The following is a 27,271-nucleotide window of genomic DNA, read 5'->3' as shown; positions in this document are numbered from 1 at the left end:
GGGTTGCCATACTGTACATGGAGTTTTCCCATGCAGTATTGCCTGGTGGCGCATGGCCACCGCGTCAGCGGGCACCACACCTGTTTGGGGCAAGGCGATCTGCACCTTGCTGTGCTGGCACTGCCTGAGGCTGCAGGACTGCATTCCCCCTCTGATCTGCTGGCCCAGGAACAGGATCAGATGCTGTGGAGTGTGACCCTGCATCCGTGACCGCCAAAGGCAGACCTACCAATACTGACATCCCCATAGGGGGTTCTACCCCTGGTCCAGGTGGGTTGGACAGAACAGAATCCCTGCCAGAAGCACTGACCTGCGACAGCACATAAGTCTCATCATCCGACTCAGCACCTGAATAGAAGTGTGGGGAGCTGCACCCAGAGTCACCCCTCGACAGTATGGTCTGAGTACCAAAGTGTTTTCACCTACCACCCACTGGTGCCTGGTCGTGGCTGAGAATCCTCCTGGGTCTGCACCATCTCCTGAACCTCACCAGCATCAAGTGCGTCGTCACCTGCAAAAACATGAAACACAAGAAATGGAAACAGGCATGAGCACCATAGCACACACATAGGCCTGACAAGACAGAGATCCTGTACATGGTTAACACATGTCCCACATGACTATAACCCTGACATGCATGCACTGTCAATGATTCTGAAGGGGAGTCAAAAAGGCAGACAATGAGGACACCAAGATGGAAAAGCAACACATTCGCAGCATGTCGTGTAGCACTGGCATCACACATAAGCCTGTGAGTGGCATGTCCAACACACATGACACATGCCAGCACACAGATGTCATGTCGCATAGCCATGGTAAATTAGACAACTACCGCGATATGTCAGTGAATGAGTACTGTCACACATCCATGTCACATAGACATGATGAGAAGATTAATGCAGAATAGTGTTGCAAAATATGCATGTGCCGCACACTGCAACACATCCAGTGTACAATTAGACAGTGATTGTAGGCAGATGTACAGATCAATGGTTGCTCACTTCAACATGACAGTAAACAACTATCATGTTCCACATGCAAACAGGCTCTAAAAATAAATTTCAGCAGGCCAATACTCCCTCGCCCTGAATGGTTTAAACATTCACATAACCAGGTAACTAAAGTGGCACAATGTGGTGTGTAAACAATGACAGAAGCATGTCACATATGTGGCATTAGGGATGAAAAAAGCTTATGAAAAATGGGATAATCTAAACAATCAGCCAGAATGAACACAGAAAAAATTCAGAACAATGTTGTTTTAAGATGATAGTTCAAGTGCAACAGCAGTAATGTGGGGCTAATTGGCTACTGTGGTCAGAAGGGATACTCTCATACCCAAATCAAAGGCACATGAATGGATTGGAGGAAGCACATGGGTGACCCATTACACTCAGGAGTACACACCCTCACCTGGCACTCAATCAGAACCTGTCACCCAAACAACATACACATGGATTACACACACATGCATGGGCACTCACCGGACAATGCCTCGTAATCAGGTAGCTCTCCCACGCCTTGGATCTGTTCCTCTGTGATGAAGGTCCCAACAACAGACTAATGTTCAGTGAGTTTGTTGTCCTCTGGTAGAGACCCACCGCCAGTCACCAGAGTAGCGGCATGATTTGAGGCCAGCTTATTCTTTGCTCTGCGTTTCAGGTCATTCCACCGCTTGAGGCAATCATCAGCTGTGCGCCTCACAAATCCAAGGGCACTTATGCGGTCCGCGATGGTCTGCCAGTGTGCCCTACGTTGACCAGGTGTGGTGTTGCACCCTGCAGTCACCACCATTTCGCGGCTATGTGCTGACACATAGGTCACAAGTGCATCAAGTTCGGGGTCATTAAAGCTAGGCTTCCTTGACGTGCCGGACTGTGTAGCCGTGTCTGGGGTCTCAGCCTGTAGTGCCAGAGCACCCTTCTTCCGCTTCTTCAAAGGTGGAGCAGAGCCTGAGTGGCTTGCGCCACTCTGGTCAGTAGGGGCAGAAGCGCAGGTGGACTGGGCACTGGGAGTGTGCGAATGCACAATGACCATAGGTCTTGGTGCAGGCATTGGCTGAAGTGCGATGTTGGCAGGGGAAACGTCAGTTTGATGGACCAGGGCCGACACTGTCCCAGCTGGGAGATTCAGAGCTGGGGTGGATAGAGCTTCAGCTGCCCCTGCAGCCTCCCCACCCTGCCTACTTGGGGCAGCAGATGACATCGCTGCCCCAGATCCACGTGGCCTGGTGACACCAACTTGCACCGGCACACGTGGCTTAGACTTGCTGACCTGGAAGTCAGCCTGGAGTCATCCTGTGCCGGGTCAGGTGCCACAATGGGCTTGTCTAACAAGGGCTGAGCTGGGATGGTGTCAGCCACGTTTCCCTCAACTATGGGGGGGCATGGGTGTCCCTGATTGGTCCTCCACACATGGGGGTCTAGGGGCACCCTGCAAATCATGGCCACGTCCCCTACCGCACCCACCACGCCCACCTTTTGGAGGTCAGCCACCTTTGCCTCCCTTACCGCTTGGTCGGCTCCCAACCATGGCACTGATGTTGTTGTGTGTATGGGAGTTGCAGTAAACAATTGTTCTGGGAAATTTGGGGTGAAAGGAGTAGGGTACTAGATGGAGTTCGTACCCTACTGCTCTAGCAAGGCTGTCTGTGACCCCTGGGGGAAGATGACGGGTCACGCAACGCACAGGCACCCCAAAAACAAAAAGTAATGTGCATGCAACCCCTCGTAGACCACGTGCATGGAAAAATGAACCCGCACTACGCTGTGGCACCCAGAAACACAAAAACAAGCATACGCGTGTTACACACAGCCTACAATTACCTCTGAAGGGGTACGCGACACACGGGGCAAGCACAGTTGGTAAATGCGTGCATGACTCACCGTCTGCCTGGAAAAATAACGTGAAAAAAACGCGCCAAAAGAAGAACTGTACACTGTCTGAGGAGACAGGACAAAAGAAGAAGTGAATGCTGTTTGAGGAAACAGGCCCAAAAAAAATAAAGAACGCTGTCAGAGGTAACAGGGAGTACGAACTTGAAACGCTGTGAAGTAATCGCGTGTGAACCGACAAGAAGTACAGAAGGGAATGGGGTCCTACACGTACCTTTTAAAGCGGCCCACACGTACAGCGTCACTTACGCTTGTACGCGCTAACGCCCTTTCCTCCAATTACACGAGCTGACAGTCGGACGTGCAGTTTTTGGACGTGTACGATGAACATGCACCCGTGTTGATGGAAACACCCACGCCCGTCACGTCACTTACGCGCGTAGGACCTTTCCTCGGATTACACGCATTCACACGCGGACGTGCAGTTTTTTCACGCGTGCTGAACCACTATGCCCACGTCACGAGGGAAACGCCCGCGCGAGTCACGTCACAGAAGCGCTTACTTGCTAAGGGCCTTTGGTCCAATGAAACCGCGTACGTGTGCTGACGCGCTTACGTGCGAAGGGCCTTTCCTCGAATTACACGCTGATGTGCAAGATTTTCACGTGCCAAATCACTCCGTATCAAGCTGGCCATGCAAGAACACACGAAAGACCATGCTCCTGCCCAGATGGCCGAATTACTGCCCCCCAGAGCCCCGAGCACGCTCCCACCTGCCATCTGCTGCTGCCTGACTGCCTGCTGCCTACGTGCCCTGCTATTTGCTACCTGCACGTCAGCCAGGGGTGCAGTTGCTGTGACCATCTCTGCTGGAACCGAAGACTCCCGACTGGGATACCATCGCTCCACAGCCCAGCCCCAGGACCCAGTTGCCCACCCACTCCTGCCTCTGGGGTTACCATGTCAGGCACAACACCATCTGGCCCCACTGGCAACCCCCAGCCAGAGAGGCAGAGGGCCACCAGCTTCAGTGCCAGGGAAGTTGGTGTCCTGGTGGAGCAAGTCCTGGGGCAGTATGATGCCCTCTTTGGAAGTTTGCGCGCCGACAATGAAGGGCGGACCAGGATCTGGATGGAAATCGTGACTGCCATCAACGCGGAGGGGGTGGCAGTCCGCGACTTACAACATGTCAAGAAGCGCTGGGAGGACTTCAGGTCCAGGACCCTCAACAAGGCCCGGCGCCTCTTGAAGGCAGCGGATGCCAAGGGGCGCCGGGGCCACCTGTGCGACCACCAAATGAGGGTCCTGGAACACATATGCCCAGCGCTCCATGTCCAGGTCCTTGAGAGCCAGACCCGTCTGGAGTCGAGCGGTAAGTGTACATGCATACTGATTGGACGCTGTGCGTGTGGTGGTGTGCCAGTAGTGTGCAGGTTGCACATGTGTTTTCATAGGGCCATGTAGGGAAGTTTATGAACAGGGGCGTGAGGCTGCCAAATGTGAGTCCTCTTAGGTGTGAGACACATCGATGGTGTATGTGTTGGTAAGCATGCTGTGCAAATGCAGGTGTGGGAGCACACATGTTTGAATTTCTGTGCATGTTCGTTGGCATGGTTGTGGTGTCACACATGGATGGTGGTTCCTGCTGCATGTATCTGCACTGTGTACATGTGCATGTGTGTGTATTTGACAAGTGTGCAACTGTGATGCAACATGGATGCACGTGACACTGATATGTAGAAGGCTGAATGCCAGATGTGACATGTATGGCGATCGCATCACTGCGACAGTTGTAGGAGATGTAGACATGCATGTAAGTGTGGTGGTGTGTGTGCATGTCTAGTGCACTCCCTGTGTTTCATGTGATGTCAGGCTCACCTTCGGTTGTTCATGCTGTTGTATGTGTATGGATGGTGCTGCCTGGTTACAATATTGCTGTGGAAATGCTCATGTGTGTGAGTTGAAATGACATGTGTGTCATGGAGTGTGATGCCATGTCTGAAGTTTGACACTGCCACTCATGTGCAACTATCATGTGTGTATCAGTCCATTGTACAGTCCCCAGATGTCTGTGTTTTTTCTCTCCCTGTCTGCAGTGTCAATTGATGAAGAGGGCGGAGAAGGTGCTGTGGAGCACAGCGGCAGGGATCGCACCACCAGCCGGCTCCCCTCCCAGATTGTCATCTCGTCGGGGAGTGAGGAGTCTGTTGCCGCGTCCCAGGCCGCAGCTGCCGAGGGTAGGTCCAAGAGGCGGAGGTCAGAGGTGGACTCCTCGGCAGCAGAAGGGGCAGCTGAGACCCCACAGGGTCCAATGGAGGAAGATGGCACAGAGTCATCCAGGTTGGTGGGGGGTTTGGTGGAGGAGGAGGCCGTGGAAGGGACACACACGGGGTCTGGAGGTGGGGATTCCACTGGTGCTAGTGGTGCAGTGCAGGGGCAGGGACAGGAGGCAGCACAGGCCGCCACGGAGGTGCCTGTGTGCAATCCTGTCCCTGATCCTGTCACTGCATCATCTGGCACCAGCAGGGATGCCTACGTCCAGACCCTTTTTCAGGGAGGGGATGAGCACACAACAACTGGCCTTCCTCTAACTGCGGACGTGGCTATCCGGGACCGTGTTGAGCCTGTCCTGGCCGGGATAGCGTTGCGTCAACAGGGCATGCGAGGTGACCTGCGGTCTTTTCGTGAAGAGACTGCACGTCATCTCGGATGCCTCTTTGACCACATTGACCTGCTGGGACGGGTCACCGGTGCTGGATTCCTCCGTGTGCTGGACCTTCTCGCGACCCCCTCCTCACCTGAACCCCCTATTCGCCAGTCGTCCTCCATGCCATCTTCCCACCTACGTATAACCTGGGTACCCTGTGGAGCTGCCTCTGACACAGCGGCCAGGCTGGTGGAGGACACATCCCTGCCACAGTCGGGAGTCGGACCTCCAGCAGGGGTGGCCACCACGACAACTGCACCCCTACCGGAGGAGGACGTGCAGGCAGCAAGAGCCAGTTTGTTTGGATTGGTTATACTTTTCATTTACTCATCTTTTGCACATGCTTTTCATTTCATGTTTGCTGTTTTTTTGTGCTTTCATGTCATTGATTTTTTTTTGTACATAATATATTTTCATATTTTAGTTCCATGTGTGGGATTCGCTCATTGGGTTGATGCATGTGAAAATGTGGGTTTACACAATCAATGCCAACCAGTGTGTGTGTGTGAAGGACATGTGTTGATGTACATTGTTGACTATTGGTTTGTGTCTTGAGATAGGCATGTCAGTGTGGGGTGGATTGGGAAATCATTGCTTCTAAAGAATGGGGTGGCGTGCTGTGGTATTTTGGTGTAGAAGTGGGACATGATTGTGCATCTGTATTTCATGTAGGGGGGACATGAGTGGGGGCCTGCTGGAAGGTGCCCCTGACTGCTGGGGGGTGGGGGTGCTGGGGGACATGAGTGGGACATGAGTGGGGGCCTGCTGGCAGGTGCCCCTGACTGCTGGGGGGTGGGGGTGCTGGGGGACATGAGTGGGGGCCTGCTGGCAAGTGCCCCTGACTGCTGGGGGGTGGGGGTGCTGAGGGACATGAGTGGGGGCCTGCTGGCAGGTGCCCCTGACTGCTGGGTGGTGGGGGTGCTGAGGGACATGAGTGGGGGCCTGCTGGCAGGTGCCCCTGACTGCTGGGGGGTGGGGGTGCTGGGGGACATGAGTGGGACATGAGTGGGGACCTGCTGGCAGGTGCCCCTGACTGCTGGGGGTAGGGGTGCTGGGAGACATGAGTGGGGCCTGCTGGCAGGTGCCCCTGACTGCTGGGGGGTGGGGTACTGGGGGACATGAGTGGGGGCCTGCTGGCAGGTGCCCCTAACTGCTGGTGGGTGGGGGTGCTGGGGGACATGAGTGGGGCCTGCTGGCAGGAGCCCCTGACTGCTAAGGGTGGGGGTGCTGGGGGACATGAGTGGAACATGAGTGGGGGTCTGCTGGCAGGTGCCCCTGACTGCTGGGGGGTGGGGGTGCTGGGGGACATGAGTGGGACATGAGAGGGGGCCTGCTGGCAGGTGCGCCTGACTGCTGGGGGGTGGGGGTGCTGGGGGACATGAGTGGGGGCCTGCTGGCAGGTGCGCCTGACTGCTGGGGGGTGTGGGTGCTGGGGGACATGAGTGGGGGCCTGCTGGTAGGTGCCCCTGACTGCTGGGGGGTGGGGGTGCTGGGGGACATGAGTGGGACATGAGTGGGGGCCTGCTGGCAGGTGCTTCTGACTGCTGGGGGGTGGGGGTGCTGGGGGACATGAGTGGGACATGAGTGGGGGCCTGCTGGCAGGTGCCCCTGACTGCTGGGGGGTGGGGGTGCTGGGGGACATGAGTTGGTGGTCACTAGTGCAAGGTGACATGTGGCCTGGCTGGGGGGCATGCCCATGGTGGATAGACTGGCTGCGGCACATGACCAGGGGTGCAGGGTAGTCCCCTGTGGTGTGGGCTGCCTGCAGGGGCTGTGGAGGGGGTAGTGGGGACACCTGGGAGGACCTACAGTGCTAATTCACGTGTGGGGCTGCACGCGCACCCCACTGGATACACGTACCCCGCTCTGACAGCGTAATCGCTTGTGAAACTTCCTGCGCACCCCCGAAATACACGTATCCCGGTCGCACTGGGCCAATCACGCGTGAAACTTCCCGCGCACCCCCATAATACACGTACCCCGCTCGCACTGGGACAATCGCATGTGAAACTTCCCACATACCCCTGAAATACACGTACCCCGCTCGCACTGGGCCAATCGCGTGTGAAACTTTCCGCGCACCCCAGAAATACACGTACCCCACTCGCACTGGGCCAATCGCATGTGAAACTTCCCGCACACCCCCGTAATACACGTACCCCGCTCGCACTGGGCCAATCGCGTGTGAAACTTCCCACGCACCCCCGTAATACACGTACCCGCTCGCACTGGGCCAATCGCATGTGAAACTTCGCGCGCTCCCCCAAAATACACGTACCCCGCTCGCACTGGGCCAATCGCGTGTGAAACTTCCAGCGCACCCACGAAATGCACGTAGCCCGCTCCAATCACGCGTGAAACTTCCCGCAAACCCCAATTGTACACGTACCCCGCTCCACTCGCGTGTGAGACTCCCCGTGCAGAGGGGAACGTGTATTTGGAGGGTTGCGCGGGGAGTTTTACAGACGTTTTCGTGGTTGGGGGCCTGTGCGCCATGTACAGGATTTGTGCACTGTGCATGGCGCACGGGGAGGCATTGGGGGCGTAGCTGGCGCTGCTGCAGGGCCGCTGCGCCACTCTGCGCCACGGCTGGTTTTGGAAGCTAAAATCCATGAATACGCTGTGCGCGGAAATGGATTTTAGCACACTCGGATGGCGCAGAAAGTCGCACGTGCACACTGTGCGCCAGCCGCGTGCGCCACTTGTGCGCTGAATTCTATGAATTACCCTGATAGGCTTTCTTGAAGAATATCCTGGTTGCAAAAGGTAAGCAGCACAGTTTTCTTAGGATGGATCATTCTTCCTGTGATCAGGCGTGCAGTGACAAGTTCAACATCCCTTAATGGGACTAGGTGTGTGGCAAAAGTGCCAGCAAGGAGGGCATTCCTTCCATCGAGGTGTGTGATTTTTAGGGCTTGGAGCATAATTATGAAGTCTCTCGTGGGAGAAGGGATTTATCTTCTGGAGGAGTTATATTTGATAAAAGATGGAAGGAGAGGTCGCTGTTCATAGTGACCCCAAATTATTTGGCAGTTGAGACCAAATGAGGAGTGAATCCATCAAGGTTTGTGCCATTTTACCATCCTTGAATGGTCTCTTGTTTGGCAGGATGGCCTAGTAGGACACATTTTATTTTTGTAGGTTTGAATTTCAGATATGTGTTTATCAATGAGGCTTGGATGCAAACAAGACACTATGGTCCTCATTACGACCCTGGCGTTAACCAATGGCGCTTTTAGCGCCATGGTTAACGCCGGTAATTTACCGGATCCGCCATGGTGACATGGGGAATTACCACCCCATTCCAAGGTTGGCGGGGCGGTAGTTCCCCATTTACCATTGGCCCTTCCCCATTCCCATTTTTACCCCATAGGGCTCAATGGGAATGGGGAAGGCTGTAATTACTGTACCGCAAAATGCGCTACCGTAATCACCTTCAAGGTCCCTTTGTGGGTCCTTACCTTAACGGCTGGTACAGACCAGCCGTTAAGGCCGGGACCCGCAAAGGGATTTCGTAATCAGGCGTTAAGGGATTACCGGTACCGGTACCCTTTCCGGTACCGGTAATCCCTTAACGCCACGGTCATAATGAGGGCCTATCTGAGGAGCAAGATGTCTTGAGCACAAGGTATTTTGAGGTATAAATGCATTGTCCACATGTTGGTGATGCAAGATGTTTGGGTTGGGAAGAAGGAAACTCATCAGCTCCATTTAGTGATAGAAGATCAATGAGGAGAGGATTGGGACTTGTGTGACTCTTAAAGTGACCAGACAATGTCTGAACTGATAGTTGTCCACCCGAGAGGTATGAGGTGTGCCAGTTGCGCCATGACTGCCTCCAATAACGGGTCCGGCACCACTATGGTTCAATGGGGACTTACCGGTGTAGTACGACCTTTGCGGGACCAGTAAGTCCCCATTGAAAAAGCCATTCCCCATTCCCAATTGAGCCCCCATAGGGCTCAATGGGAATGGGGAAGGCGCTAATAACGGTACCGTTATTGACTCTGAATTCCCCTAACGGGTCCCGTCCATAACGCCTGGTCAGACCAGGCGTTAAAGGAGGGACCCGCTAAGGGAACTCATAGTAGGGCGGTAAGGGATTTCTGGAACCGGTCTCCTTCCCCGGTGCCCGGTATCCCTTACCGCCCCACTCGGAATCGTCATGCTGGCGATACCCAATATAGGCCACCTTTGTTCTTAAATTTAACTTGCTAAAATTGTATCAATTGCTTGGAGACACAGAGTCACAGTAATCCCATGCCCTTCTACCTTAAGTCTTTAATTAGATGAGGTAAATTCCACTTTGCAGACAGTTTCCATAAACCTCAACCACAAAACATTCTGCCCCAGCAAACTCCTCTGTTTTTCTCTATGATATGGAGACTGCCTACCTACAATACTACATGTTTTTTCCCGCATCTGCAGGATTCCTTCTGTCAAACTCCTACCAGTTTTAGATCTCAACATGTACACCATAGGTTCTACCTCTCTGCCAGGCATTGGAGGAAAACTTCAGGACATGTTAGCATTTCGTCAGGCCCTGCCAGGATCAGTCCTAAATAGAACAGGTTATCTGGAGGTTTCTGAAATGAGCCATGCCAATATTTGAAGCCACTGGCTTTTCATAACACTGTTGCGCTGGTGGTAGAAATTATCCACTTATTCTCTCTCCCCCTCTCGCTCTCACGCTCTCTCTCTATATATATATATATTTAACAGGGCCTGCAGTAGCAGCCCTGTAGTTATGGTTAAGAGCATTTTTTGGACGGCATATAACTTTGTCCCCCTGGACGAATCCTTACCAAACTTTGCAAAAACAAGTATGTGGTACAGTCAGAATGTTTCTGGTAAGTTTGGTGAGGTTTCGTCAAGGGGGGACAAATTTCCAGGGGGGGTCCCAACATTTCTGGTTTTTCCATAGACGCAATGGCAAAAAATGTTTGCTCACGTCTAAAGCCCAAACCTCTGGATGGATTTTCACCAAATTTGCAGCAGGAGCGACAGCTTGGTCCCAAAAGTATGTGTTTTTAAATTTGGTGTAAATCCGTCCAGTAGTTTTTTTTAAACAGCCCAAAAGTAGGTAAACAAAATGTGTGATATCTGGGTTCGGTCCGCGGACTCACTTCCCTGTTTGGTCTGCGGACGGGCATCCAATTGGCCTAGAGGGCGACGTGCGTCAGATTTTTGGAAATGCTCATCATGTTGGATTCGCGGACAGCCGCTGGTGTCCGCAAACATCGCGCTAAAAACATATTAAAAAACACACATTGCACTTGTCAAGCTTATCAAATAATCTCTGGGTAGGTGAGGGTTGATGAGGATGGGATGAGATATGGCTGTAAGAAGCCAAAGAACTGGTGTTTTTCATCCCCAAACTTTGCGAACAGTCTGGATGTTCGGCTACAGTGCTGTGATGTTCACGAATACTTCATATGTTTGGGGACATCTATGCCTATTACTGCATTACAGGGTTGGTGAAAAGCAGTTTTTGGATGGTTTATAACGTTGGTGCCACTCAATGAAACTGCATGAAATATTGGAATTTTATTCTAGTCCTGATTCTGAATGGTTCTCGAAAGTGTGGAGCTGTTTTGTCACGAGGGAACAAAATTACAGGGGGGTCCCAAAGTATTATAAAGCCTTATAAATGTGGTGCCATTTGACGAATCTGCACAACAGTTGGCAAAACGATTTTAAATCTGGATATAAATGTTTTTGCAACGTTTGGTGGGATTCAGTCAAGAGTGGACAAAATTAGAGGAGGGGCCCAAAATACAAAATATTGTAAAGGCTTATAAATGTGGTGCCATTTGATGAATCTACACAAAAGTTTGCAAAAAGATTTTAGATATAGATATAAATGTGTGGGCTAAATTGGAGGGGGTCTCAACATTTTTAGATGGCTTATAACTTTGATGCCATTTGACAAATATGGACAAAGGTTTTCAGAAAGATTAAAGACCCAACCTTGAATCTTTGTGTAAAGTCTGAATGGATTTTGTCAAGTGGGGGCTAAATTATATGACTATTGTATGTACATCCGTTTCGACACTTTTGAAAAAATAAAACATGGGCGGATTTCCTGCAAACTCGTGTAAGGAGCATTGGCAAGGACCTGAAAGCATGGTTTTGCAAATGTGCCCGTGTTTTATTTTTTGACAAGTGTCATAATGTAGGTACAAAAAATAGTGATATACTTTTGGTGACTGCAAAACCTGCAGTCACCAAAAGGTATAGCTTATAGCAATGGGCAGTGGCCAGATTGTCCGGGTCATTGACAGCCATGGGGGCTGTCAATGTCCTGCACCGGATTTTGGACCGATGTTCAATCATTCTTTTATGAATTGGTCTAGTAGTTTGCCCCACATACCTGAGGCCACAAGGGCATTGCACACAATAGACGAAATTGGCTGTTTTACAGTTGGAAAGGTGTTTCAGGTGCCACGTCCTGCCCCTAATTTTGAAACTTGGCATTTTGCTGATGAATTTGCATACTCTGCATGTGCAGCAGGGGAAATGTCCAGTTATTAGTCTCATGTTCCACATAGTACTCGTGCTATTAGGGCCTCGGAAGCATGAGTTTGTTAAGTAATCTTTCAGATGTTTTGATCTTTTTAGTGCCAACAGTGGTACTTGTTCACAGGGAAAGGCTGTCTGGACCAGTGGACAGAATTTCTTGATCGTGCCCTTAAGCTTGGTTGTTTGGTGATTATATGTGTGTACACATACCAATCTATCTTCTGGTGGTATCCTGGCTTTTGGTATGAGCAGTACATCTCTTGGGGTGCATCTGGCACGCTTGTGTACGTTTCTGATAACTTTTTTGGGGTATCCCCTGGCTCTTAGTCTCTCATCCAATTTGTGTGGTTGTTCTTGGTAATCTGCCATAGTTGAGCAATTGCGTCGTATGCGTAGAAAATGACCATGCGATAGGTTGTTCCTCAATGTGGTCGGGTGGTGGCTGGAATTACCCCTATTGTGAGATCTAAAAAGTTGACTCACACCTGATGCCAGGACATTGTATATTGGATATTAGGTTTTCTGGTGTTTAGCCATTGCCGGAACTTTTTATGGTCCTCTGGGGTCCACCCTAACCTAAATGTTTGTAACATAGAAGCGTACATAGGTTTAAAAAAATACTAAACACGGGGCAACTGGAGTTAACATACTACATCCCCCACCTGAACATCTGTAAAACAGCAGGAATGACAGATAACACATCTATATACACAGCAGAGCTGTTAGTAATGCTGTCTATATACACATCGGAACTGTTAGCAATGGTGTTGGGTGTAAAAATAATTAAAGAAATTAAATGATTTATTTATAGATTGTTTAAGTGTCCTTCAAACAATCCACGGGGTAATGGCGACAAGCAAGACATTTTATAAGGCACAGTACAGTGGAACAATATGAGTTTCAATTAAGTAATTTAAATAGAAATTGTGTGGATTCCTACAGACTCCGGTATTGCAGGAAACAAAAAAGCAGATTTAACAGCAAAAACATGGATGGAAATGGAAATAGTTGATCTAAACATCACACTGAGAGAAAAGGAAATAAAACCTTTTATTAGAAGGACAATATTAAGTTATCGCAGGAATGATGCGAGGAAAGCATCAAGGCCCCATTACAGAATCCAGCCGCTAGTTGAGATGAATTCGAGTGGCACGATAGATTGACCAGGAAGCAGGACGTGATGCTAAATACAATACAGGCAGGTCACATGAGACTTACCAGCACAATTCATCGGATGCCATAATGATGAAAAATGGGCCGACTAGTGAGAATATGAACAGAACAGCATTATATTATTGACTGCGAACACTATGGGGTACAAAGAACGCTATACCGTTGTTTCATCGACAGGCATTTTTACGACTTCCTTTTTTACGTGGACACTATTACGAAAAAGTCATCGAAATTTTGGGGGGGTGGGAAAGGGCAGATAAGGTGTTGGAGGGTCGGGAATAGTTAATCTCCCCAACCCCCCACAAAAATGTCGATGCTTTGTTTCGTAATAGTGTTCACGTAAAAAAGGCAGTCGTAAAAATGCCTGTTGGCGAAATTACATGGAACCCAAAGAACGACATCGTTCGAAGTGTTGACGGAATTAGGGATACATGGGAAAACTGTAGTTGATCGTTTAAGGATGGTGAACAAAAATGACATGACAAAAAAAGTTAAGGGCCTGTCAAAATCGATCTTGGATGAATGAGAAGGGGGGGAATATCGTCAAGTTTGCAAGAAAGTGTTCCAAGGGACAAGAAGAAGAAGAAAAACAGACAGCCTCGGGTTATGCTTATAGAATAACATGGTTGTGGTATCGGTTCAACCACTGGGGTCTAAGGGCTGCCCAGAGATAATGGTTCCTTTACCCATGCCGAATGTCACCAAAGTCTCAGAGTAGGGATGTGCAGGTCCCAATGCAGAGTAATCGTATAAATACAGCATGTGATTTAAAAGAGCTATTGAAAATGTATCGAAATGGCATTCCTGCAAAGTAAGATGTTGGACAATTGTTTTTTTCACAGCTGAACCAATGAAGCTTGACATAGAACATTTTGTTCTCTTGATTGCAAATTTTCTAACAAAAAATCCTTTGAGCATTTTCATACATCAGTCAATCTCACAAAGAGTGCCAGGAGAAAATAACATAAACACATATGTCTTTGTTTTTTTTTCAAATCGCACATTCAAATTAAGCATTAATGGCTTTTGGAAAAGCTCAATTAACTTGACTAATGCAGGTCGAAGATTTTAGCAGATGGGGAAAAATGCAACGCTAAAGTTCTGGCAGAAAATGCTTGTAACCTCTCCAAACTGAGGAAGAGGACATGGCAGAGAAAGTGACAGGTTTAGATACTGATCTTGAGCACAGATTGCAGTTGAGGTTCTGTCTAATACATTATAAACTACCACAGTTAGTCCACTGAACATTTTACAGGTGCCAATTTATGCACAATGTAACTATAAATGCTCCAAGACTGTGCTCTACAAAATTACATACTGTTCGAAATGTGGTGCAAAATGTCTGCTTGGTTTTGCACTCCTGTCGGGCAAAGCTTTTGGTGCTGCATTGCATAAAACTGCTGCAACATATTTGTTTATAGAGGCATGCTAAACATCGTTTTCGTTCTATGCTGAATAGGGTGGCAGCTTGCAATAGTTTAAGTGGTGCATTCCACACACCATCGTACATACCACTTCTCACCCGTGCACGCACCAGTTTCAGTGCCAATAGTGCTATCGACCAGCACAGTATTATGCAGTGGAGTAACTTTGCTGAAAATGTTGGGGGACATGACAGCTAAAGGAAAGGGGCCCCTGTCAAATGAGGGGGACAAAGCCACGAAAGTTGTGGGGAGGAGGGCAAACACCCTTGTCCCCTCCTACAATTACGCTCATGATATTATGTGGGGATGGATGATATCTTAGGTGGGAACTGGCTAGTATATGGGAAGTAGGCAGATGGATGTTGTGACGGCAGTAATGTGAGCAGGGGTGGACTGGGAACCAAAAGAGGCCCTGGAACTAATGTTCAAAGTGGCTCCATATTACACATTTTTAGAAAACCCAAACCTTTTCCTATGAGAATATTTGGAAGTAACCACACTAAAATGGCCCAGGGTGCAGAGGCCTACCATGTAATCTCCAGAGTTCCCTATGGGCCAGTCCACCCCTGAATGCAAGGTGAGTTGTGAGCGTGGTGATAGGAGCAAGACGTCACCAGACGAGGATAAATAAAGAAGCCGTGCAGTGCAGGGAGAGGCAGTCCAGCTTAAGCAACTTAAAGGGGAAGTGCGCTCAAAAATGTTATTGTCCCGATCGTTCGGACATTTGTTTTAAGCATACTGTAATCGATCTTAAAAAAAAATCCTATGCAACTTACCTTAGTTTTCCTCACTTTTACACATGTGAAAACAACAGGTTGGGCAAGGCCATTTTGTGCCAATCTTATCCATGCAGCATCGCATTAATTTCAAGGGCGCTCACGGCAAGAATACAGACCGCCCGCCCCCGAAGCTGACAGATGTAGGTGGCCCGTGTAGCCAAACACGCCCAGTCATCATCCACGCCATAACGTCAGTTAACACAAAACCAGGAAGATAAACACACACATCCTCTCACAGCGCATCCCAAAATGAATAGGAAAAAAATATGTATGAAGAAAACATCATTACTCTGCTATTGTAGCAAGTGCTTTTACTTATCGAAGAACGCTGTTTTCGTCATACAAGTTATAGCTAGGGAACATCGCATGCTTCGTATGTTTGTTATAAATTCCTCATGATACGCTGAATGCAATCAACAATCGATTAATCCCAGTAGTCCAAATGTTGTGTGTCCTTATTTTGCACTGGCAAATATTTTCAATGACGCACATGGTCTTCCTTTCGTGAGAACATATGGAACTTATGCTTTTTTTTAAATCGCAACGCTTTCGCATCAGCATCTTGCTACATTGGAAACAACGACAAGTTGCTCCTTGTTGCTGGTAGCGCCAAAGGGCAGATCGGTCCCTGTCTCTCATCCCACATAACCTAACGCAATAAGCACAGTTTATGCATATCTGCCACTGTTGATTGAAGAATCCATCTGATGGCAGCTGGAAACTATGGCATGCGCAGAACGGCACAATATATCTTGCGTGACTTATGTACAAAGACTAGGAAGCATGGGATGAGGTACACATCTAAGTAGCCTGTTTACTTACAGTCAGTACCTGATATTTATGCTGACAGTTCGGTTACATAGTCTGGGTGATGCTTTTGCTAAAACGATCTACGCGATTACATTGGGTATGATTACATTTAAAGTTAATTCAATGGAAAAAATGCTCGGACAGCCAATAGCACGATAATGTAATGTCCAAGTTAAAAGGTAATGGACAACTGCTGCGCAATATAACAGAAGAAAAGATATTACATGAAGAGGTTACCTTTTTTTGCAGGATCAGCGAATGCTTAGGAAAAATGCGATTTCTGTGTTTGTGACTTGTACAAAATCTCGTGAGATTTCAGGAATGTGCGAAAAAAGGTTTGAAAAGGATACCTCCGAAACAATCGATTTTAAACAAGCGGGGGACACGCACACAATCCACAATCCCCTTTGCCTAATACACACCTTCTCACAGCGAAAGCAGTCAGTGAAGACGAATCAGGAGTGGCTGTGGCTGAGACACATTTAAGAAGAAGTGATTGTGCCCAAAATGGAGCATTTTAATGTAGGAAATAATATATACAATGAATGACATATGCATCAAATTCGCCTATAGAAAACACCTAGTAACGGTGCGTGAAAAGAAGAAAAAAACACAAATAAATAAATAATCAATGTAATATACCTATACCGCTAAGGCACCATGAGTAACAGAAATTCATTTGCTTGAACGTCATTCATTTTATAACAAACATAAAACAAGAGGCTATAGGTCAAAGTCTGGTAACCTTTTACAGAGCATGGTAAAGTCAAGGTTGTCTGGTCATTTCTGAATGTGGCCTGGGGTGGAAGTACAAGTCATAAGCTATACAAGTTCTGGAGACAATTATAGGAGTCATGGGTGCAGAGGGAAGATAATTCGGTTAATGTGTGCAGACATATATATCAGTTATCGTTTCTGTTCATGGAGCCACTTTTTCATAGGAGTTTTTAAACCCTTGTGGGTGTATTCTATTTTTGGGGTTTTAAGTTCAAGCTTGCATAGTAGGGCAAAGTAAATATGCTAGACCAGAATATCAAGACTAGTTAGTATAATTTAGCTATATTTTGATAGAAAGCAAATATTAGTTACCTGCTGTGGCTTGTGCCTTATTAAATCTTTTTGAATGGGTGGGAATTGTCAGTGTGTGCTGCTAAAACCTTCGGGGCGGCAGCGAGAAGGAAGCTGGGCAAGCACAAATGCGCAGTGCTTAGAGGAAACATTGATCCCTACCTGACCCCACCACTGGCTCCAGTGACGCTTAATAATGTTATTTTGTATATTTATGTAGTACCGCTCTGTAGTTTGAAGCACTTGAACTCTTAGGTTAATGTTACCTTTGTTTTCTTATATACATTTTGTGTCTGTTTGTTTTGTCCCTGATATATTTCCTAATTGTTTACACCATCATAAACTGGCACACTACTTGTTCTGATCGTTATGCTCTTGTACAGGCACCCTTCCTCGGAATTCTTCCGCCATCTGCCATTGCGTTATTGTGAGTAATTTCTGTTCGTAATTGACATCCCTGTTCTTCAAATAAGTACAAATACAAACTAAAATACAAATACCTGTACACACATTTCCTGTGCATGTGAACCCTTCTCCTAATTGAACACATTCCCCTCCTGTGCTGCCCTTTTCTCGTGTCTCACAGACCAAGTACCTGATACCCCTGGATGAGTCAATATGCACCACTCTAAAGACAAGCTTCTGTGCTGTTAGACCTCTATGTCCATACACTTTGAAGTATTCTCTGTTCAACTTAATATATTGCATGGGGTTCCACCGCAAGAACATATATATAGGTGCAACCTCAGGGGTAAACAGATTGTACTATGTTTGAGAATGTAGGAGGGTGCAGGGGAGAGTTAAATGACCCTGGCATTGGGTAATGTAGTCACTATGAGACAGAAACCAGTGTCCACTCTAGGCTAGGAAAGGAAAGAAAGTTGGTCGTTTGATATTGGAGGAAATATATATGTATTTGATGATATATGATGACATTTGAGAGATTTACTTGAATTTTACTTTATACGGGAACCCTTTTAAATCAGGTTCCCACTGATAAAAATTGGTTGTTTTTTCACAATCAAAAACTTGATACTGAATTTTAATTTCTAAAGTGTTTTTGCCTTGAAAGTTTTTGTGAAACATTGTTTGTTTATACAAACTAATTTGATGTGCAGGGGACGCGAGTGTTCCTCAAGTTGTGGACACCGGTTTTTGTCTCCTAGTTCCACCACAAGACCCACACGGTTTGATGGCATAAAATATTTCATGCAAATAGAGTGCCATGGCTTGGACAGCTTCTTGTAAATTGCACCTACTTTCACTGCCTTAACCTATGTTTCCGTTCACATTCATAGATCACACAGTTCATCTTGGACTGGGTCGTTCTAGACTCTGGCTTGGCAATCTTAGTATGTCTATGCTGTGTTTTTGTCTTATGTGTTAAGGCCCTTATTCATAGAGCGTTTTCCAATGGGTTTTGCCAATCTAAAACGCTTCTGTGAATTAGGCCCTAAATATCTTCACAGAGAGCAAAAGCCTCCACGCTTCAAGGGGTTCTTCAAGCACTTATGAAATCCATCATGCAGCCAGACACTACAATGTATGATAGCTTATGCTAATCTTCCCTCAACCATACTCACCTTTACTCGCAGGCACCTTCAAACTCACTTCTCACTTTCCACACTATTCCTTCACCTTCAATGCTTACAGGAGGTACATGCATCCAAGCTTCCACAAACACTATGCTCACCTCGTTTTCTTCTTAGTTTTTCTTACCCTGTTTTTGCTTTCTTTGGTACCCTCTGTTTTTTTTCCATCCCTCCCTTTCTCACCTCCTTCATAGTCTATGGTCTAAAAACCCATGGTGAGGACACAGTGAGCCTCTTTTCATACAAGCCTAAATGCTCTGAGAATACTACAGTGGTCATTTGGTGTAGTATAGAAACGCTGTAACATAATATAGCCTAACTTGCAAATTACTCAATTTGCATTGTACTGTTTCAGTAGAGCGCTATTTCTGTTTCTGGTTGTAAGGGGGGCACCAGGGGGAACGGGAAGCGTTTCCCCCCGGGGATTATTTTGGCGCTGCACACGGCCAGCGAGTGGCCGTGGGGGGCAGAGCACTTTCGCAGGGTATTTAAGGGTCCAGGGAAGGTTCGGAAGGCAGGCAACGATTGGACTTGGTGATTGTCAAGTCCTGTTGCCTGCTCCCGAGCCTTCCCTGGAGTAGCTGGGCCTTCGGCGCTGCAGGGTAGCGTAGGTGAGAGGGATAGTTTGTTGGCATTGGGGGAGGTTAGGTATAGTTAGTTAAGCATATTTTCAAATCTTTTAAGATTATTGTGATAGCCGGGGGTACCGTAGATAAGGTACCCCCTCTTACTGTATCTGGGTGCAGGGTTTTATTCTGTCATGGCAATTTTGTAATTGTATTGTATTTGTATTTATTTATTTGTAATGTGCACCAAACCCAAGGGTAGCCAGGCGCAAAGGTGGCAAGAGGGTTGCAATGCTTCGTTGCATGCAGTATGGTGAGGTCCAGCTGGGGTTACATTGCCGGACGTATCACGCCAAATAGGAGGGGTAGAGCATGTACATTAGAGGCAGTACTATACATATTTACATTCAATGAGTAGGGTAGAGCATGTATATTAAGGGCAATACTATCAACATATTTACATTCAATGAGGAGCCACATGGTACTGGCGAGTCCGGGTCTCTAAGAGTCATTATGAGTCGAGAGATTTGAGCCAGTGGACGGTCCTGGCTCTGAACTGGTGGTAGGGTAGGTCCTCCCTGCAAGTAGGAGGGAGGGAGTTCCAGAATTGCGCTGCTTTTACTGGAAAGCTATTGCCTCCAGATGTAGTACGTTTGAACCTGGGCACCAGTAGAAGGTTGGAGTTGGCCGTTCTTGAGGGGCGGGAGAGGGTAGGTCTAGTAAATCTGGCGATGAGGTATTGGGGGGCTGCTTGGTGGAGGCATTTGTGAATCAGAGACACCGATTTAAGGAATATCATGTCCTTGGTGGATAGCCAATTGACAAATCTTCTGAAATCTGAAATGTGGGCATTCTTTGGGATACTGAGGGCCGCTCTAAGGGCATTATTTTGGAGGATTTGGATTTTGTTAGAGATATATTTGTTGCAGCCTACATATAAGGCATTGCAATAGTCCAACTTGGACAGGATCAGCGCCCTGGCCAAGGTGGTGCAGTTGGTGGGGGAGAGAAAGGGTTTGGCTGCCCTGATGAGTTTGCAAGTGTAGGAAGTGGCGGATGCCATTGCGTTCACTTGTTTGTTAAGGGTAAGGGTGGAATCTAGATAGAATCCAAGGGTTTTAACCTCCTTAGCTAGTATGATTTTGTTATCGTCAATTATGAATGATGAATATTTGTGGCCCAGTTTGTTGAGGTAGTGTGTAGAGCCTAGAATGAGAAGTTCTGTCTTGTCATCATTCAGGCATAGACCATGTGAGGCCATCCATGCCTGGATGATGAGGTACACTTTATTAACGAAGGCCAAATCCTTGTCATAATCCCCCGACAACGGGATGAGGATCTGGGTATCATCGGCATAGTTAGTGTAGGTGATACCTAGATCGTCTAGATCATCAAAAAGGGGCTTCGTGAAAATGTTATAAAGTGTGGGGGAGACGAAAGATCATTGCGGCACGCCGCACGTGATAGGGATGGGGTCGGCTGCTGATGATAATGAGAAGACTCTCATCGTTCGGTTATTAAAGAAGGATTGGATCCAGTTGGTTGCTTCTTGAGAGAAGTGGGCGGCTATTTGTAGGTGGTTACACAAGATCTCATGGTCGACCAGATCAAAGGCCGCGGAGAGATCAAGGAGAAGCAATAATGCTGTCTTCCCCTGGTCTCTCAACTCGTCTATCTGTGTCTTGAGATCTATGAGTGCGGTTTCTGTTCTGTGTTGTGGCCTGAAGCCCGATTGTCGGACTCCTAGGAGCTGGAAGTGCTCAAGGTAGTGTTGGATCTGTTGGTATGCTATTTTGTCGATGATTTTAAGAAGGAATGGTACTGTGGTGATAGGGCGGTAGTTAGTTGGGGTGGAAGGGTCTAAGTTCGGTTTTTTAAGCAGAGGGAGGACCCAAGACTGTTTTAAGTTGTTAGGTACGGTGCCTGATGTGAAAGACGCATTTATTAGTTTGGTAATAAATGGAGCAAGATCACGGGCAGCATCCTTAATTAGTTGAGCGGGGCATAGGTCTCCGTGGCAGTTTGAGGGTTTGAGGGTGAGAATGGTATTTTCAACCTCTTTGGTGGATACTTTGTGGAAGTTGAAGGAGGGGTTGTACGCTGGGGGGAGGATGGAATCAGGTGAACCTTTTTGTGGGGGACGGTACTCTGCTTGGTGGAGGAGAGCAGAGATTCTTTTTTGGTACTTATCTTAGTCTTAAGGGATGAGATTTTGTTCGCTAGGGCATTTTGAATGCCCGTGCACCAGTGTTTATCTTTGATACATGAATCTGGTACTTGGATCGGGGATTCAACCTCTTTAAGAATTGTGAAAAGCTCTCTAGTGTTAGATTTAGCTTGTGAGATTCGCGTGCTAAATGACGATTGCTTAGCCAGTATGGTTTCTTTTCTCGGCATTTTATTTTTTTGGTTTTTATTTGGTTTTTTTCAGCTTGCTGCAGGGTGTGGGGTTAGGAAAGGTGCCGGTGGACGCGGTCCGGTAGGGGGAGCGGGTGGGTTATGGGCATCTAGTTTTGGTGCCTCTCTGCCTCTGGTGTGGGGATATTCAGTTGGGGAGCGCCGGGTCCCGTGTTGTTTGCGCCTGGTTGAGGGGAATTCTACATGCGGTAGCCGTCGCGTGACAGAGGGGGCAGTGTGCGCATCTTAAAAGGACCGCGCTATTTTTGTTTAGTTAAGTGTGGTGGTGCTTACACGCCGCCAGGGGGCAGTGTGACACGGACACATCTCGGCCCCATTGTTTTTTTTTTTAACTTCTTTTTATTGGTTTTACAACATAACATAACCCCCTTTCTTCCCTCTTCCCTCTTCCTCCCCCCTCCCTCTCCCCAAAGGCAGCCGCAGTATGTTTATGGTCCGATGCCTCCTCGGGCCTGGCTCAAACAGATGTCGAGTTTAAAGTGGGGGGCCGGTCTCTTGGCGACCTCCCTTCTTTCCCTGGGAGTTTCCTCTGCTTTCGTCCATGTGTGTATTCGCTGGCCTTTCCAGGTAGGATTGCATTGTTCAGTGTGTGCGTTGGTCCTGGTCTCGTCTCCTTCTTCCCATTTCTTCCCTTTCTCTAAGTTATGTGGTGCCCCGTCGGCGTGGGCGGGCCAATTTCTTAATTTCCTGAGTCGCTTGGGTCGTCCGTGTCATCCCTGTTTCTGCTGCCAAACAGGTCCTGCACCAGAGAGTTCCATGCCAGTAGTCTGGTCCCACTGTTGCTCTCCCCCTTTTGCGTGGCTCTCGCCCAGACTGCTGTCTCTGCTATTGCCCATTTTTGTAGGTCGGCCCACCAGCCCTCCCTCGAGGGGCCTTCGCTCTTGTTCCATGCCATCGATATGCGGCGCTTCGCTAATATTGTCATCAAGTCTTTCATTTTTGCCACATGTGACATCTGCCGGTGCCCCCTTGGGAACAGGCCCAATAAATATGTTGCTGGCGATCTTGCCGGCATATGTATATCTGCTGTCAGCGCCTTTTCTTTCACCATATTCCAGAAGTCTGTTATCTGCGGGCATGACCAGAACATGTGCACCATGTCGGCTTGTTCGTCTCCGCAGCGCGGGCAGCACCGGGTCTGTCCGTTTCCCATCCTCGACATTCTCTTGGGAGTTAGGTATGCTCTATGCACTATGTAGATTTGCAGTTGTCTAAACCTGGCGTTCCTGGACACCTTTTTTGTGTACGTGAGGACTTTGTTCCATTCCTCATCTTCGAAGGGTTGTTGTAGTTCTTCCTCCCATTTCGTTCGTGCTTTTAATGTCTTTTTGTTGGTGTATCCCAGTAGTTGCTCGTAGAGTCTGGACACAGTGTGTCCTCCCTCGGAAACATCATACCATGCATCTAGTTCTCCTTCGGTGTCCTCAGGCTCCGGCATGGTGTTCCACCTCTCCTTTATTGTCCGAACTAGGCTATTGTACAGGATGAATTGGCCCCTGTGTACATCTTGTTCATCCATCAGGGTCTGGAATTCAACCCATTGTCCGTCACGCCACAGGTCCCCTACTTGTGCTACTCCTCTGTCCTCCCATTGTGCTCTATACGTGGCCAGGCTGGCCACTCGGGTGTCTACCAGCCCCGCCAGTGGGATATGTCTTGAGCAGGGGTCTCGTATGCCTTGTGTCTTCCAGGCTCTTTTCCATAGTGTCCGGCCTAGTTGGGCTATATTGGGTAGGTCTTTGGCTTGGGCGGCTTTTATCCATAGTAGTTCTCTCAGGTGGTATCTCCGGAGTGTTGGTCCCATAAGTATTGTGTCTATTGAGGTCTCTTCACCCAGCCATCTCACCACAAATTGGAGTTGTGCTGCCAAGTAGTAGTATTCAAAATCTGGGAGTTTAATGCCCCCCCATTCGTAGCTTCTTTGTAGTGTGTCTAGTGCCACCTTGTTTCTCCCCCCTCCCCACAGGAAGGTTCTCGCCATGGTGTGTAGGTGTTTGAAGAAGGACCTTGGTATGTTATATGGGATGTTTGTAAAGTAATATAAGAGTCGGGGTAGGACCGTCATTTTTAGCAGTGCCGCCCGGCCTATCATGCCCAACAGCAACGTCTGCCAGAATTTCATGGCGTTTTCGATTTTGTCTAGGGCTACTTGTGTGTTACCTGCATGTGTTTCCATGGTGTCGTGGTAAATGTCCAATCCCAGGTATTTGAAGGTGTTCGGGGCCCATGTGATACCCAAGTGCGGCAATTGATCCGTCGGTATTGCGCGTAGGCCTGCCAGGGGAAACAGTAAGGATTTTTCCCTGTTGACCACTATTCCGGACAGCCTACCAAACGCGCGCAGCGCCTCCAGCAAGTCCTGCAGGTGGGTGCGTGGATTCTGTATGTAGAGGAGTATATCGTCTGCGTATATGGATATCTGGTGTATTTCCCCATCTATCTCTATGCCCATTTCTTTGTAGTGCATTCTTAGGAATACTGCGAACGGCTCCAGGGCCAGAATATATAACATTGGGGACAGGGGGCATCCCTGTTTTGTGCCTCGCTCTATGCTCCATTCCCTAGAAACTTGTCTACCCGTCTTGACTCTTGCTCTCGGGTCCTTGTATAGTAGTTCTATCCATCGTGTAAACCCTCGTCCGATCCCGTAGTGGGTGAGCGTTCCCAGGAGCCAGTCCCATCCCACTGAGTCGAATGCTTTAATTGCATCTAGTGAGGCTACTGCACACTCCCCTCCCTCTTGGTTCGTTTTTTCTATAACATAATGGAGTCTGCGTAGGTTCCAGGACGTGTTTCGTTCTGGCACGTACCCTGTCTGGTCTGTGTGGATCAGGGTGGGTAGCACTCTTTTAAGGCGGTTAGCTAATGCCGCCGTCAGGATCTTGGAGTCCTGGTTTATTAGGGAGATCGGTCTGTAGGAGCCGCATTCGAAGGGCGGCTTACCTGGTTTAAGGATCGGGATTATTATAGATTCTGACATGCTATTCGGGAGTCTTCCTTTCTCATATGCTTCTTCTAGTGTTTCTAGCAGTCTCGGGGCTATGTCGTTTTTGTATTGTTTATAAAATTCCCCCGGGAGCCCATCTGGCCCCGGAGATTTCCCTGTCGGCAGCTGGGCGATCACGTCTGTTAGTTCCTCTACAGTGAGAGGGGCGTCTAACATTTGGGCCTGTTCCTCCGTCAATTGTGGGAGTCTGATTTCCGCGAGGGCTTCCTCTAGGTCCCCTTCTTCCGCCTCCCGGACCCTGGAGTATAAGTCCTCGTAAAATTGCGAGAACACCTCGTTTATTTCCTCTTGGGATCTAATCACCTCTCCCTGTCTGTTTTGAATTTCATTAATCGGCTCCCGCCTAGTTTCCTGTTTGGTTAGCCAGGCCAGGAGCCTGCCAGGCTTGTCCCCCTCAGCATGTAGTTTCTGTATATATTTCCCATAGTCGAGCCGCCCTAATCTTTCCCAGGTCTCCGCACACTGTTGTCGCAGGGTGGTGAGGTTCTCTCGTTCCGCCCCTTTCTGCCCCGCTTGTCCTTCGGCCTTCTCGATTTTCTTTTCTAGCTCATCTAGTTGTGCTAGGGTTTCTCGCCTGAGACCTCCCATTTTCCCCATCGCCTCACCTCTGACTACCACCTTAAAGGCCTCCCAGACCGTTCCTGTGCTTTCCACACTACCCACATTATGTTCGAAATAGTCTTCTATTACGTTTTGGATGTGTTCCTGGAAGCCTACGTCCGATAATGCCTCTGCCCTTAATCTCCACGTGGGTATAGGGGCTCTCCTGTGTGTGTGCGCCCATGTGATTCTCAGGGGGGCGTGGTCAGATAGGGTTCGCGCGTGTATGTGTGCCTCAGTAAATTCCCCTAGTGTCTCCTTGCCCGTAAACAGGTAGTCTATCCGTGTGAATGTCCCATGTGGGGCACTATAATGCGTGTATCCCCTCTCTTCCCCATGTACCTTCCTCCAGATGTCTTCGAGGTCGAGTTGGTCTAATGTCTGTCGTAGTGCTCTCGCTGGTGGCGCCGCTCTCTTGTACTTATTGTCCGACCTGTCCAGCCGGGGGTCCAATGTACAATTGTGATCGCCTGCCCAGATCACCGTTGCATTCCTGTACGGGGCCAGCCGGGACGGAAGCGTCCTAAAGAAGGCCGTGGCGTCATGGTTGGGAGCATAGGTGTTCACCAGGCATATCTCCCGATTTTCTAGCATCCCGTGGACTACCAGGATTCTGCCTTCCACGTCTTTTTCCTGGTTGATGAGCTGGAATGGGACACCCGGGGCGACCCAGGTTATTACTCCCCTTGCATAATTAGAATATGTTGCACTATACATCTGACCTCCCCATTTTTTCTTTATTTTAGCTTGTTTTTCGGCCGTCAGGTGCGTTTCCTGCAACAGTGCAATGTGGGTCCTCGTTTTGTTCAACCAGGTATAAATTCTCAGCCTCTTGACATATGCATTCATCCCTCTGACGTTCCACGTGACAATCCTCAGGTCATCTCGGTCCTTGTGGGGATTAGCGCTCGCGGTCTGTTTTTTCCCCATGGGCCCGCTCAGTGTCTTATTCTCTTGGTTTGCTCTTGTCGGGGATTTGTGTCCCTTTCTCTGGCTGTTGAGTTTTGAATCGTCTATTCGTCCGCTTTCTCGGGTTGATTCTCTTGCTGTTGGCTGCACTCTGTTGTGGACGGTCTTACCTTGTGCTTTCCACCAGCTCTTTGTTTGTGGGTGCTGCTCCCTGAATTTGCTTTTCATGCCGATTCTTTGTGTGTGACAACTGTTGTTTCCTTTTCTGCTCTTCTTCTTTCCTTGCGGGCTTAGCCTTAACTTTCGAACTATTATAACTATTAACCTGAATAACATCAACAAACGCCCAGCCTCCCCCCATCTGCTCGGGCTCCACCGCTCTCCAGGTGCCACTTCTTCCTCCTCGGGCATGCCTGTCGCGGCGTAGTGTCTTGAAACTGACACTATAGACTTTGTTTTTACTGGGGTTTCTCTGTGGGTCTTGGCGGTTCCACTTCCCCGAGTCTTGTGCTCCCTTTGTAAGTCTCTTTACTGTAGGCTTTTCAACTTGGAGGCTGTCGGTTTCCCCATTTCGTTATTTCCCGGTAGGGTGTCTCTACCGCCTTGTTCCCGTAGTGTTGGATTCGCATGTCGTGTTCAGTTCTAGTCCCTGTTTTGCCGGGGGGGGTTTCTGTTTCGCTCATTTCTCTCTGCTAACTGCGGAATCCCTCGTTGGTCCATCCACTCCTGGGCGTCGGTCGTTGTCTCGAAGATCTGTGTCTTTCCGTCCTGCAGTATTTTTAGTTTGGCTGGGTACAGCAGCATGAATTTCACCCCTGCCGCTCGAAGGCGCTCTTTGGTCTGCCAGAACTGGGCTCTCTGT

The sequence above is a fragment of the Ambystoma mexicanum genome, chromosome 5p (assembly GCF_040938575.1).
Source record: "Ambystoma mexicanum isolate Mex_15411 chromosome 5p, UKY_AmexF1_1, whole genome shotgun sequence".
NCBI lineage: Eukaryota > Metazoa > Chordata > Amphibia > Caudata > Ambystomatidae > Ambystoma > Ambystoma mexicanum.
The sequence above is the reverse complement of the archived record's forward strand: the minus strand, read 5'-3'. Positions refer to the sequence as shown.